At 39.4% G+C, this 16,546-nt stretch overlaps 1 pseudogene; it reads right to left on the reverse strand.

Annotated features, from left to right (window-relative positions):
- Positions 1-8,187: 8,187 nt before the first annotated feature.
- LOC122148742 lies at positions 8,188-15,431 on the reverse strand (annotated as a pseudogene).
- Positions 15,432-16,546: the final 1,115 nt, after the last annotated feature.

The raw sequence follows: 16,546 nt of genomic DNA on the forward strand, positions 1-16,546 counted from the left end.
TCTTTCTTATGTTTTGTGGTTAGTTTGCTAGATTTGACTGCAGCTCTTTGAGGTATATGTTGAATGTCACATGACCAAACTGGAAAACTGGGGCAAGTTCAAACTCAAACCGGTGCGCTATGGTTTCCGGTTTGAACAACATGTTTGAGATACGTTTTCTCTTGTTTGGTGGTGTGTCAAAAATATCAGCAACAACATGTGTATAATCCCCACGCAGTATTAAAGACACAGCTGCACAATGTAATTAACATCAAAATAATTCATAAGCGCAAGTAGCCTATATTGTTTGCACATGTTTATTTACATTAAAGGCAAAATAACTGAAATAATGAGAGCACAAGCATAGAAGTCTTTCTAAATATCATTTAGTAATTGCAATGTCTTCTGGTCCATATCCTTTCCTTAGGACAGTGAGATAGACACTGATTAATGTAACATAAAAATGCTATTCATATTTATGTAAGGGTGGTTTCCCTACAGTGGTTCAGGCTGTAGGATTGCCGAAGGACTAAAGAAACTGGACATTTCTAGTCTGTTACCACCCACTGCCACTTATATACTACGACGGGAAATAAGCGCAGTTACAATAGCTAAATATTGGGAGAGCGTTGCTATTAAGTGACTATATTGTATTGCAATAGGTAGCACTTCAAAGTTAATATTGAATCAAGATTAGTTAGCACATAATTAATAATTGAAATGGTTTAATAACAATATTTTGTTATGCTTACACTTGAATTGGTTACAAAATAGATGAAGGGTAGTAAAACATATAGTTAAATGTACCTAACATGTATGTAAAATATTACCTGAAGAGATGAAAGAGAGAGGGGGATGATGGAGAGAAGGAGAAAAAAGAGGGAGAGAGGGCAGAGCCCTGAGAAGAGAGCTCCAGCAAAGAAAAGCCAGCAGAGAGAGAAAGAGGCCAGAGCAACATTTACAGTCTTCTTTTATATCCTTCCTTGACCATTGTGACTGAAACCCAAATGTGGGACATTCAAACTGACCAATCAGCAGACTACAGCTTCACCCACTGTGCAAAAGGTGTGACCAATTAGCAGACCCCCGATGTATAAACATGTTGGCCTACAGGCCCTTGATCGATATCAGCAATTCTGTGCCTTCAGGAATGCAAAATGGCCCTTTTGTTACTCAAGATAGTTTTGGGACAGGAAAACAGAAGTCTTTGATAATATAAATGCCTACATTTATATATTTTGTTATTGTATTTTAGAGTGAACCTTTTATAAGATTTCTATACTGCTGTGATTATATAATGGTAAATATTACAATAAACAGCACAACAACAGGTATCAGCAATGTTTGTCTATATCCTGATATGCAAGGCAAATGTTGGATCACAATAATTTGGAGCTTCCTCAAAATCCTTTCACTAGATTGGGGTGTTTTCGTTTATTCTGGACACAAGGGCAGTGACTGTAACATCGAGCGGATTTTGCAGTTTACTCCCCATACGAGAGGCAATAATGGTTTTTGTCTGAGCTATGAATAAAATATAACAATTAAAGAATTCACATTTTCTCATTTTTATGTGTATTATCTTATTATGTTAGTGGTTAGAATAAGTAGGCCTATGTTTTGGGCTAAATTAATTATTTAAGCCCCATATCCTCACGAGTCGCGACTAATTCTCAACTTGAGAGGACTGGGAGGACTCTCTTTTCATTATTTCCCAATTTAGCAAGTTAACAGATATGCGTTGTTGTTGTTTTTTATAAACCTGCTAATAAAAATGTGGTGGACCAAGTCATTTCTGGCTGAACTGGACAGGCGATTGAAACGATGGGCTTGAGTGTGGCATGTGATGCAGTATTCAGTTTAAACATGTACGCCTTTAGATTCTCTCTCAGCCTGTGACAGCTGAAGTGGATCTTGTGAAATGTGTGATCACATAGCCGATTAATCTTGAGAGACTACTGCAGTTTGCACTCACGCTGCCCACTGGTTCGGCTTCATCAGAAAGTTTTTCTCAGTTATGAGGAGAATCTTGTTCCGATCTTCAGTGGCACAAGACAGATTCTCAGATCTTTTCTCTACTGCACATATTTGACTTAAAAACTATCAGAAGACAACAGATAGTGAAAGAAAGACATTGGTCAATTTTCATTTCTGAATGTTATTGAGAAGAAGAAAAATAAAATAAAAAATTACATCAATCTGACATTATATCAAATATTATATCAATCTGCATTGGCGATGAACATCGGTTATGATAATCTTTGGTAGCTCTTTTGAAGGAATCTTGAGTAAAAGAGCTCTATAATTAACCAAGCACATACAAAAGACCTGAACTGGAAGCAAGAATGCATAAGTTATGTTGCATATAACCCCCATTACTGCAGCTGTTTGATGCACATACTTGGCTCAGTGTTTTGGGGTTTGTTTGCCTTGATTGACTTGGTGTAAGAGAAGACGTGTGAACATGTAGTCCACATCCTGTTCTGATCTTTATCTTGGACTCATAAGCAAAACAAGCACAGGGAGTATTGTTTCTCAAATAGCATCAAATTTAAAAATAATAGTCAAAGGTTTGCCCTGTATTATATTGAGAAAATAACTGAATACAACACTCATCCTAAAGTGATAAATGTTTTTAATGTAATGTATCATGAGTGTAGCAACAGATATTGTGAAGCTGCATTATTTCTCCAATGGGAAAGTACATTTCAGTTAAAGAAATAAACACAAAGAACAAAGTAAAAGGAAATGCAAGATCACATTTAGTTAAAGGGGGTCATATGATGCGATTTCAAGTCATCCGTTCTCTTTGGCGTGTTACAAGCTGTTCGTGAATAGATAAGATTCCAAAAAGTTGCAAAGACTAAAGTCTCAAATCCAAAGAGATATTCTTTATAAAAGTTAAGCCTTGTCCACGCCCCCCCGAAACGGCTCACTATGTGGGAAGATTTGCATAACGCCACCCTTTTAACCTTTTAGTAGCACTTGTTGTTTGTAGGGCTGAAACGATTAGTCGACATTATCAACAAACAAAAAAATTGTCGACAAATATTTTTGTTGTCGAAGTAGTCGTTTAACTCATATGGCCCAAGGTAAGAGCCTGCAACAACGCGGTTTGACCAGTGTGGCGCTGTAGCGCAAGGCTGTAATTCAGCCCTCCCGGATGCAATTCAAGAGAAGAAGACAGCGCTTCAGAACAAGTGCAGCAGACAGTGTTGCCAGATTGGGAGAGAAGCCCCCGGCTGCAGCCTGCAGATCGAGGCTGGGCTGCATCTGATTGGTTCGATTGTCTTTCGTAGACATGATAGGAAATGTGTGCGTAGTTGGTGTAGGATCAGAGCCCGTCTACGGAGAGCCTTCCCACTCCCTATTAACTCCTATTGTACTGAATTTTGGTTGCAGTTCCACCAGAGTTCCACTGGGGGCGATCGCCATGAGTGCAAAATGAATGTGAGTCTATGGGGCTAGACGGCTAAATGTGTCCCTTTCCCCCGATTGCCGTTGAGAAATCTCAGATCTGATTGTAGATTTTGCAAGTTCAACATGGGTTATAGGTCGAAAGTTGAATGAACGAGTACTTATGTCCTTTCGATTTCTTACAGGTTGAGTTGTTGTTGCCCATAACACGCTAGCATTCTGCTAATGAACGCTGATTGGTCAGTGAAGGACTGATTACGAACAGAGATACCGCTTGATGGCATCCGAATCAGAGTCAGCGGGATCAGAATGTTAAGGCGGACTTTTTTCGCCCAAGTTTTTCTTTTCAACGCAGCAACTTTTTTTTTGGTTGCTGGCACTTTTATCTGCCGATTGATATGTATGTACTGTGAAATTTACACGGAAAATAAATTGAATTTGAGTACTTGTTGTGTTATTCTTGTGTTAAGAAATACCGGATACATATGGTATAGTATTGCCACCTTAAAAAAAACACAAACAAATGTCACGCTCAATAGCAACAACGACCATTGTGTGTGTATTTTCGGCGTGGTCTTTCAAAACAACAAAACAAAAACTCTTCTAGCACGTGTATTTACCTGTGTCAGCTGTGTTGTCGATGCCTCGAGAGAAAAGAAAGTGCAGAGCACGAAAGCACCAGAGCCGTTAAATAATTAATTTTTCAACGGCTCTGGAAAGCACCATAGACAGCACCAAAGTGACTGAAGGATTGCCCTAAAGCAGTATCTCTGGTTGTACGATGTGTATGACGCCATTGCCATTTTAAAAGACTTTTTAAAGCAAATAAGTGACTCTATAAAACACCCAGCAATGTGTAATTTCTTCGCATCTCCTTTCGAATACAACATTCAAATTACTAGACAAAAAATTATATCCTGAGAAAAGTGGATTTTGAGGGGTATACCGCCATTGACCTCCATTCATTCTGCACTCGTCCTGTGAGCGCCCTCATATGGAATCAGAGTGGAACTGCAACCAGTTCAGAAGCCCGGAAGTGTAGTGAGAGTGAAACTTCTCGCCATATTAGACATTCTCTGGTAGGATGGAGTATGTTGTTTAAAAAGCTAAAAACGCTGTGCAGTTTTACAAAAGCCTTCATTATAATGCACAGAAGAAAATAAAGAAAAAAATAAAACATTAGCCTGTAACTCGCCATGTCCCTGAAATGATTGTTTACCTAAATTAAGCTGATCTTTAGGCTAACAGACGAACAACCAACTACATTTAATAAATGAATTGGGTTGATTATCCACAGTGGGAGGATCAGGTCTTCAGATAGAGAGTATGAGAAAGGAAATGAAAAGGGGATGTATCAGTATTATTTCATGTCATCAGAGTATGAGAAAGGAAATGAAAAGGGGATGTATCAGTATTGTTTTAATTTCTATAGCATAAAATTATTACATATAATACATATGGTACATATAATTATCTGTCATGCAGTTGATAAATGACACCGCAACAGGCTAATGTGTGTGCTGTGTGCCATTTCAAATTTTAGGAAACTTTATTTTTTTTACTACATTGCAAAGCATAGACTTTTTCCTCCCTTTTATTTCAGGAAAATATGCTGCTCCTCATTATTTTAAAGTAAAGAAATCAGTAAACTTTTATTTCTACTGGCCAGTGAGGATTCTGAAAGGACATACCTGTAATCTGTTGCTTTAGTAATTTCATGCACATAATGCTCTTATTTTAGTGCAGTTGTCTCACAGCCACTGCGGTCAAATATTGAGATAAACTTTATAAAGTATCATCTATTTATATTAAATTAATATATTAAATTGGTATCTTCTCCGATACCCATTTTGTGACCATTACTGAGCCGATTCTTTTCAATCAGCTGGAATGATTAGGGTTATTCTACTTCTAACGTGGCTTAATGCATTAAAACGGTGTTTTTAAAAAGACCAAACTCAGTAAACAAATTATTAATAAAGCATTCTATTCACAGACAAGCAGGTTATGGGAGGAAAATGCTTAAACGCGTTTCGTATTCTATGATCATTCTTTGTCTGTGAATAGAATGCTTTATTAATAATTTGTTTACTGAGTTTGGTCTTTTTTAAAACACCGCTTTAATGCATTAAGTCACGTACTTTTGTTAAGTGTTTTAGAATGTCCTAATGATTCATTCATGAATTCGACTGGTCCAGAAGATTAAACTTGCAGCAGCTAACATCTCGTGATTCAGTAAATCAGACATAGTGAGTCAAGTTAACAATAAACAATTGTGCTTTATATTAAAGGCTTTGTAAAACTGCACACGCACACATTTCCTATCATGTCTATGAAATAGGATCGACCAACTACGCACACATTTCCTATCATGTCTATGAAATAGGATCGAACCAATCAAAGTAGTTATGGGGCGGGGTGTGATGCAGCCCCGCCTTGATCTGCAGGCTGCAGCCGGGTGTACTTGGATTGGACGGTTTTGAATTTGATTGTGCGGGTAAAAATTGGCTTGGGCGGGTCGACAAAATTTGGGCTGGTTTGGGGTCAGTTTGGCGGTTTTCAAACATATAAATTGCATAGACTAATTGTTTACCAGACAAGCCCAAGTATGCATGTACTGCATCCAATCAGTCATCACGACGTTACTACACACACACACACTCACTGCAGAGGCGCTGGTGCTGATGTAAACCTCTCACCTATGTGAGCGCTCAGCAGACAGACCTTATGATTCATGAGTGACAGGTTTTTAGCATCATAAGTTATAACGTATCTGATTTTGAATGACTGTATATTCAAGTAATCACAATGCATAAATATAATTTAAAGAGTGGAGGCTCAAAAACCCTCAGTGTACTAAAACGTGCGCACGATTAACTAATTCGTGCTCTATGACTGCAACTCCGAAATCAATTTGTACGGTGCCCAGGAGGTGACATGGTCGGTCCACTTATTAGTTTTGTCGTGGCCACGACATTATCTTATAAAATGGTCCAGATTGATAAATCCTTAAACTGCTAGACTTTATTAGTTTTGACTGTTCAAAGTTCTGTATTATGTTCTACAATATGAACTCAACAAGAGGCTTCCCCTAGTTATGTGTAAAAGAGCAACACGAAGGTAAGCGCATTATTGTTGTTGTTATTTATTATATATATATATATATATATATATATATATATATATATATATATATATATATATATATATATATATATTTTTTTTTTTTTTTTTAAAACTGTCGGATTATAATTCAGTATGTTTCAATGAATGACAAAGTTTTGAGTGTCATGGTGCGTGCAAGAACGAGTGTGAAATACCTGCCAATTACGTTGCTTTTTCCTATCAATTACTGGGAAATTTATCTAACATTAAATTTATATTAATTTGTCGTCATTATTTTGTTTAAAGGAATTAAAAATGGCCTTATCAGTCTCGATTTACATATTCCATCACATTATTTTGACAATTAAAAATTTGGGCGGGTTTTTTTTTTTTTTTTTTTTTTTTTTTTTGGGGCTGGAAATTGTCCATCCAGTCTGGCAACTCTGGCAGCAGACAGACTGAACCTGAAGCTGCTGAGCGGCATTTGGATGAATATGTAAACATATGCTGCGCACTTTCATCTCAATAATGAAATAAACAACAAAAACTGACTGCGGTGTGAAAGCAGCAGTCTAACACGCATCTGATTACATCTATATGTATGCACGAACTATCTCTGCAGTTCGGTACTCCAGTGAGGTCATGTCACGTTTATTTATATAACGTTAGTACTTTATACAATAGATAGTCTTAAATCAAGCAGCTTTACAGTATTAAACATGAAAAACCAGAGTCAGTGTCACTTTTAGTTATAATTACAACCTGATTTTTTTGTTATAAAGCAGCTCTCCAGTGTGAAGCTAGCTAATGATAAAATCTTTTTATTAGTGCTAAAAAAATATTAAATTAATTAAAGTGATAGTTTGGTTTGCATAGATCAAAACTTTTTCTAGCTCAGGGCTGTTTTGATTAACCCTGTAAGGTATTTTAAGAGAGATTTTGTTGTGAAGGTTGTGCTTGAATAAAATAGTTTATCCAAAAATAAAGCGTCTCATCCCTTACCTCTATTTTGTTTCGTATCCATATGACTTACAAAAGGAGATCTTAGGCAGAATAATGTCATTCAGTGACTTTTTCATATGGCTAACTAAATGGTGAATGAGAGAGTTTATCTGTCTATCACATTTTGTGCCAGATACATTCATTTGTATAAATTTATTGTATAATAATTGTAATTACATAATATGATTTTCAAAAGCTGAAGTAATTACCTTTATTTATTTGTTACAATATGTATAAATGTACAATATTTTAACTAATTGCAAAAGCTGAATAATCAAAGTCTACTGATTAATCAGTGAAATAATCGACATTAGTTGATTAATCGTAATAATAATCAGTAGATTAATCGATTATCAAAATAATTGTTTGTTGCAGCCCTAGTTGTTTGTTGTCTCTCCGATCACAAATGCAGACATAGTTTTATGTTTACGCGGTGCAATGCAACACAATGTGTAAAAACAAAGTACAAACCATAATAAACAAAAACCACTTTTATAATGGGTTTTATTGGTTTTGTCTCGTTGCGCCGGTGTTTTGCGCCAGTCTCATCGCACCGTGACACGGAATCACAATAAGGCGAGGCACATAACATTTCCGACACACACTTGAAGCATTCGGCCAATCACAACGCACTGGATAGCTGGCCAATCAGAGCACACCTCATTTTCAGAATGATAAGCTTTGTAAAAATCGACATGTTTCAGAAGGCGGGGCATAGAGGAGAAACAATAATGTACAGTATGTGGAAAATAATGTGTTTTTTGAACCTTAAACCAGATAAACATTTCATTACACCAAATACACAGAATAATGTTATTTGTTAGCAACGTAATATGACCCCTTTAATAACAAAATTTGCTACCTGTTTGAATAAAAGCAGTGCTAACTGAATACATGTAACTTCTATGCCACATTCTGTGTTTACACTTCAGTCTGCCCTGAAGCCATCAGCACGATTCTGGCATCTTCTGCTATGTCATTCAGAGCTCTCTTCAGCATTTTTAAGACCGTTATATAGGACATTCCTCCTGCCACCACAGAACCAAGTAAGGGTACGAGACTCACAACATACTTAACTGCATTTTTTTTTAGCCGCAACCACGGCTGCAGCTCCCGCTAAGGATAATATTGAAGCTTGGTTTATCCCACCAATCAGTGGCGACTTCATTAGACTTTTGAATTCCTCAATGGTCTTCCCAGATCTTTCACAGAGCGTCTGCAGGGATGGATCATCTAGACCAAAGGTACTGTAGCACATTTCTATCTCCTTTTTAACAATGGCTATATCCACAGCAACTGAAAGACCAGGAAGAGGGACTGTAGCCACCAAAGCAGACAGTAAGGCAACTTTTCCAATGTTTTCCTCTAGAACTTTCTTCTTTTTCTCATTGATCTCCAGTGTGATATTCGGCAAAGCCAACATCAGCACACGTCTCTTATGCTGTGGAAGCTCTTGCTCCATTCTCTCCTGCAGTAGATTTAAATCATACTTGCCGAACTCAAAGCTAGAGATCAAAAACACAACAGGATCCTCTATACCGATGTTTCTCAGACCTAGACAGAAACAGGAATTCTCGCAGAAAAAAAACTAAAGGATAATGTACATCCAGCCGGTTGTTCTCGCAGAATAAACCCCGACAGGGTGATCAGGACCCCGACGCGAATTGATTATGTTGTATGCCATTTTGAAGAGTCTGTGATACCAGGATGACATTATTAAACAATTGTACACCATTTTGAATCGAGTTTTAATATTTTATTAGCTAAACAAATGCAAAGCTTACACCAAGAAAAAAAATGTTCAAGCAAGAGTACAGCGCCGACTGCTGTTACCCGGATGAGCCTGTGTTATTAGCTTTTACAGGTTGTTATCCAGGGATAACATACCTCTGAATGTCACAGCTGACCAATCAGAATCAAGTATTCCACAGAGCTGTGTAATAAGTCTTAATAATAACTATTCAATATTTTATAATAATTACTGTATCTAATACAAAAACGTTGTGTGACCTGAACAACCAGCATCAAAATGTCTTTTTCTGGTCAAAGCTTTTCTTCTTACTCTTCCAAACATCATCAACCTCTTCTCAGCATTAATGCTTGAGTCAATCTTGGAACGAACAAAATAAAACCTTTTCCCCATTCTCACAATCTCTTTGGCCAGCTGAACATGGCATTCTCTGAACCGATCTGAAGTGATGATGATGAAAAAATCATAGCGTTCAAACTCAACCAGTTTAAGATACTTACTGGTTTTAAAGTTTGGTGTTCCAATGCCAGGAAGATCCCACACTTTCACATTTTGGTATTTTGGGTGAACATAAGCTTCAGGCTCTATAGTGGTTTCTACAGGGCCAGTTTTTAGCAGAGTCCTCTTCATCATCCCCTAAACCTCTGAATGCATTGACAAACGTGGATTTTCCAGAACCTGACTCCCCCGTCACACCAATGTTAAGTTCTAAAAGATCCTGTTTATCAAGGACTTCTTTGATCGTGTTTACCGCTGCTGGAAGATCCTGAGTAGATATGGATTCTTTAATATCTTCGAGGTCCTTCTGACTTATTATATCGAAATCATCAATCAAAGCCATCTAAAAAAAATCACGTCAAAAACAATCACGTCAAATTCAGCAATGTTATAAAAATAAACTGTTGAAAAAATGTTGCAGAAATTGCTCCGTAACTAACGTAACATTGATTCCCTGAGATAATGGGAATGACCATTGCATTAATTTTAATGAGGAACTCCGGAAATTCTCCGGAAACATTCATGTAACGGGACAAACAAATAGAATTTTGTCTCAGTCAGTGCTGAGTGCTATTTCATCAGAATATTTTGACTGAGAAGTGGCAGCACTGACTTATGCCGAGTTCACACTGCACGATTTTAGCCAGATTTTTTACTATATTATTTTAATATATATAATATATATATTTATAATATATATATTATAATCCAGTCTCGCTGGAGAACTCCGGTCTGACGCACATGGGTTCTTGCGTTATTTCCTTATCACTTCTCGTGTGTGTTTTGTTGTGAAACGTAGTTTGCAGACCAGACAGACCTGTTGGTGATTCTTCCTATTGTGAATGTGAAGTCATGCAATGTGAAACCCTCTGTCACCGATCAATCGTGCAATGTGAACACAGCAGCAACTGAATGCTACCCCAGATAGTCACGCAGTGTGAAAAACAACGGCGGTCCGACGAGTTTGAAAATCATGCAGTGTGAACTTGGCATTAGGTGCAGCACTATAGCATGGCCAGCTTCACAATGCTCATTCCCGTTATCTTTGGGAACTGAGGTTACGTTAGTAACCGGACCATTTCCTATAAATATGGTTCACTCACATTGCATTAGCTTTAATACTATGGGGAACAATATCCAACAGTGCCATATTACAAGGGCAGAACGAAAAGCCGTCCTTGTGTGGGCTAATATTAGGCTGGAACTAACCCAGAATCAGTGAGGCCATGACAGGCCAAAACAGGCCTGTCCACCAGCAGGGGCATAGGTTCTTTAGTAAGATAAAATCCGTGACTGAAGGTTGTAAAACCTAGAAAAGGTAGATGGCGAAGACCAGCCGGCTGATGCACAGATAACACAAATGGAAACTCTGCTGGACCATGCCTAGGAGGAGTCCTTTCCCCTGGTGGAATGGGCCCTCACTCCAATGGGGCACTGTAAGCCCAATGAAGTGTAAGCCAGCGCTATGGCATCTACTATCCAATGGGATAATCTTTGCTTCATAACCAACGGCCCTTTAGAGCAGCGTCCTAAGAACAGGAAGAACTGCTCTGATTGCCAAGACTGGCTAGAGAGTTCCACATATATCCTGAGAGCCCAAACTGAGCAGAGTAAGTGTACACCCAGCTCATCCTCCAATTCAGGAAAAGCTGAGAGGGTAATAACCTGTGCTCTGAATTGAATAGAGAGCACCTCAGGCACATAGCAATGCCTTGGCTTGAGGAAGACTTTGTGGTTGTTAGGCCCAAACTCAGGGCAGGAATGTTATCACAGAGAGTACCTGCGGGTCACTCACTCACTTGATCGATGCAAAAGCCAGCAGGATGATGGTCTTCAGGGAAAGGGGCCTCAATTCAGCCGGAGGGCCTCAGAGAGCCCTGAGGACCATGGATATGTCCCAGGTCGGAAAATCAAGGACGATTCAATCTCCTGGCTCCCCTCAAGAACTTCACAACTTCATGAAGTTGTTCTTTCCTACTGACTGGCCTGTCAAGGGAGCTTGGTTTTCCACAACAGCCTCCATATATACCTTGAGTGTGAAAGGGGTGAACCCCTTATCCAGTAGTTTTTGTTGGAAGGACCATATGGACATAATGTCACAAGACAAAGAGTCTTTATTCCAGACTGCACAACAGTCAGAGAAGAAGGACCACTCGAGGGCATAGAGACATCTAGTAGACAGGACTCTGGCCTCTGAAATAGTTTTAATGATCCTTACTTGAAGCTGCAGAGGGTCCTTTTGAGAGCCTTAGATGTTGGGGTGCAAAATTGCTCCCTTTGCCTGAGAGAGGAGATCCTTCCTCAGCGCTATCGGCCAAAGGGCTGCTGACAGCAGCTGTACTAATTCGGGGAACCACAGTTGTTTCCACCAGAGTGCTCTCTGGTTCAAATTGCCCAGCACGTGCACTGCCTTCAGAAAGTGCAGGTTTCTCTATGCCCATATGAGGAGGCACCTCACCCTCTTGTAAAGAGGCCATGACCTAGCCCAAAACTGTCAAGTTTTCTGAACGGACCAGAATGTGGCATCCCTTTAGGGCTGGCAGGAAGGTTTTGAGAGCCAGAAAATAACGCCATCATTTCCAGGCAGTTGATACATTGACATTGCTCCAAGCTGGACCAGGAGCCAAATTCCCGTCTGCTCTAGTTCAGTGCTCCCCAACCTGAGTTGGAAGCATCTGTCCTGATTATATTCCTTCTGGAGAACAGTCCCAGCTGAGTGCCTGTCTGATACAGGCAATGGGCCTTCCAAGGGGCCACAGCCCTGACACAGCTATGGGTTACCCTGAGGTGGAGGTGTCCCAGAAATCAAGCATGGGACACAGGCTTCAAGCCAGTATATAAGGGGCCGCATCTGGAGCAGGCTCAGCAGAACCACAGAGGAGGCAGCTGCAGTCAGGCCCAGCATCCTCTGTAATGTCCTGAGGGGAAGAGAGAGACCCCCTACTTGAATGATGCCACAAGCCACTGAATATTCAGTGAGTATTTAGGCGCAAACCAGGCTGCATCTGGGCCGAGTCAAGAACTGTTCCCAGGTTCCCGATTCACTGGCTGGGAGACAGGAGGCACTTGGCTGAATTGATCCTGAGCCCCAGGCATTCCAAGTGGCTGAGGAGCAGAGATCTGTGGGCACAAGCTTGTGTTCTGACTTGGCCAAGATGAGCCAGTCATTGCGGTAGTTCTTCTCCTTTTGCTACTTGAAGAGCTTCTCATACCTCTTCTGCTCTGGTCTGTCAATGGAGGTGAAAAGTGGATGTACACGGAGAAGGGGGCATGCCAAGACCTAGTAAATTCATTGTGAACTTCAGGAAAGAACAGGGCAGATCTCTGACCTGGAGATCACTGGCAGCACCCAGGCTGCAGAAACCATTCATCAAGTCAGCTGTGGCAGGGTCATCTGGAGCCGACCACTACAAGCTGAGCTCCTCAGTGACCTTTATGAGGACAAGTATAAGTCAGTGTCCAGAGTGGTTATGGCATTACTTAGCTCTCTATGTGACAAGGGGACAGAGTTCTTCACAGAGTTCACCCAATCCTCTGCATCAGAAGATGTCAATGATACAGTATCATCGGCAAAATCATCCTCAGAGAACTGAAAAAAAGGACCAACCACTCACACCTGACAAGGGACGCTGGTCCTCATGGGAAACGTGTACAGAGGAATCCTCTCACTGTGGGGGGAGTGAAAAATGCGGGATCTGAGCCAGCGTGAGCTCACTCGGACCTGTCTGCTTTAACCCATTACTCCACCATTTTCTCCTCCGAGGCTCCTGAGAGGAAGAAAACAGGGGAGCACAAGTGCAGGGTCACTATCTTTAAAGAAAACAATCCGCGAGTGCAGAGAAGCGTGATTCATGCTCTTGCAATGGGAGGAGCTTGTCTCAGTGAGGAGTGCCCTGCATGTGCCACATTCATGGGATGACATTTTACAGCAAACACCACTAGAAATATGCTATTTTACTCAAGATATGCGCTTATAATCTCGCCAGATAGCCACATGTACTGTTTGCTTGAAGCATCTTTCCACTGCTGGGGCTCTTTTATGTCGAATAGTAGGCTTCTTCGTTCTTCTTTCTTCATTAGGAGTCCAGCTATGAGATGATCTTTGCACTGAAGGAGAAAGATTCTTATGAAATGGCATTCATTGCCGACTTATATTTAGTTGGCCCGTCCATTTTGAAAGCCTGAAATGCCATTTGTTTGTGCAGCTACACGAACGTTATCAAATCATGCTTTCCAGAGTTTCCCCATAGAATTAAGGTTAATGCAGTGAGAGTGAACAGTTTCAGCCTATTTTAAATGTCAGATGCCACTTTCTCTGTCCTGGCCAATTTTAACTAAAATCTGATGTCCTGTTTTTTCTGTTGGGAGGTCAAATGGTCTGTCAACAAAACATTTTATTATTTCTCTTGTAGAGTATTTCTCAGAATCTCTCTGTATAGAGCCTGTCTAGACATATGATTCATTCATACTGTATATTCAATAATTTACTGTATATTCAATGCAAATATATTTCCCTAATTGTTCAAGTTCAAAATAAATTGCCCTGCACACTTCAAAGTAAGCAATATTGTGCTTCTGCAAAGTAAACGTGCACATCAATCTGAATTTTTTTTCCATTTCCAGCAATTGCCTGTTTTTTCAAGTATATTATGTAAATAAATGTGCATATTTTTATTTATACAACTGTACAGTAAATAATTCACAAATCTGAACATAAATCTTGTTCCAGATTTTACCACATCATTTTTTTTTTTTTTCTTTAGTCTTATTTAATTGTTCTTTCTGTTCTCATGTCATATGTATGTATGTATGTACCATGAGCTCCTAAAAAAACACACAAATTCGTTGTGTGTTTGAACACACTTGGCAAATAAAAAGCTAATTCTGAATTTAAAATTACATCTTAAATGAAAATGCAAAAATTAAACAATGAATTGGTATGGTCTGAATACTGACTCTTACATGTTCTCAATCTCACCTTTGGTTCAGAGCAGAGTCAGGAAGAATTATTAGACTGAGAAGACAGTGCTGTTTCCTTCACAAATGTGAAATTCACTGCTGTACAAAGAAAAGTTTGAAGTAAGTTCAGTCAAGGTGTGCAAGTAAATGCATAATTACCCTTAAAATGTGAAAACTGATTCATCATGCATGCTACATTTATAGAGACCCGTTTCCAACACTGGATAAAAAACTAAAAGAAGGTAATTGTGTCTTTTTATCTCCCATTTGTTTTTGTTTTTTTCTCAGAATTGCGGGATATAATCCTGACACATTAACTCGAAATTGCGACTCATAATTTCAGAATTGCACAATATAAACTCGCAATTCTGACTCTTTTTTTCTCGCAATTGCGAGTTTATATCTCGCATCTCTGACTTTATTTCTCAGAATTGGGTATTTTTTTTCTTGCAACTCATACTTTTGCAAGTTTACATCTTGCAGTTCAGAGAAAAAAAATTCTAAATTACTAGTTTATATCGTGCAAAAGGTTAAAAAAAATTCTACAAACATTTAGAAGATCAGTGAAAAAGTAAAATACATTGCAATGGAGCCGATTAAGCTGAAACTTTCTTACCAAATTCTTCTGAGCAGCAAGAAGACCCTGACAGCCTCTGATCTGAAGTGAAGCTTGTGCAACTCGGAGCTAAACTTTTCTACTTTATGCAAAACAAGATCAGAGCATCCACCCAATAAATACTATCACTTTCGTTTTCACTGCTATGTACCACAGTAACACGTATCAGAGGCATGCACATATTTGGTCGGAGTTCATTTGTTCATATCTGTGCATTAACACTCAGAGGCATTGCTAGACCCATTTTTACTGCAGCGTAACCTATTTATATGTACTGAAAAGCCAGACAAGAAATCTACTCTTGCAATATCTGCTTCTAGATTTTTTCACTAGTGTTGTGTAAACTTATGTTATCCCTTGAAAAGAGTTGAATGTTAAATCAAATCTCTTTGTCACACATCGTGTACACAAGTGTAACGATGGTGAAATTCTTGGGTACAAGACTCTGTGCCATGGCAGTACAAGCAACAAGATATGAAAAATTAACAGTATACATAAATGACAATATACACGTTTACACAATATGCACATTTCACAATATACAATAGACAATTGTACACAATATACACATTTCCATAATATACACATAGTACACAGTATACTCAAGAGACGTATAAATTTATAGATTTTATATATGACTTACAGTGAAGTATACTCTAGTGTTTTACTGTGAAGTTCAGTGCAGTAGTTTGTTAGTGCAGAAGAGAAGAAGACTGCATGTGTTTTATGCTATGCAGTGCTGTCAGAGTCAGTGTGGCTGGTGTGTAGATGGAATCCAGTGTGAGGGGTAGGGGTAGGTGGATGATTATCGTTTTGCAATCTAGAGTTCAGTAGTCTGATGGCCTGCAAGAAGAAGCTGTCTCACGTTCTGCTGGTTCGGGTCCTGATGCTGCGGTACCGTCTGTCTGATGGTTGCAGTGAGAAGAGTTTGTGGCTTGGGTGGCAGGAGTCTCTGATGATCTTCTGTGCTTTCCTCACAATCTCTGGGTGTAGATTTCCTGGAGGGAGGGAAGCTCACCTCCAACGATGTGCTGGGCCATCTGAACTATTCTCTGCAGGGCTTTCCGGTTCAGAGAGCGGTGCAGTTCCCGTACCAGACGGTGATGCGGCCAGTCAGGATGCTCTCCACAGTGCAGCTGTAGAACTGTCTGATGATTTTTGAGCTCAGACCAAATTTCTTCAGTTGCCTGTGGAAGAAGAGATGCTGGTGGGCTTTCCTT

Source organism: Cyprinus carpio, chromosome A19 (genome assembly GCF_018340385.1).
Source record: "Cyprinus carpio isolate SPL01 chromosome A19, ASM1834038v1, whole genome shotgun sequence".
NCBI classification, from domain to species: Eukaryota; Metazoa; Chordata; class Actinopteri; order Cypriniformes; family Cyprinidae; genus Cyprinus; species Cyprinus carpio.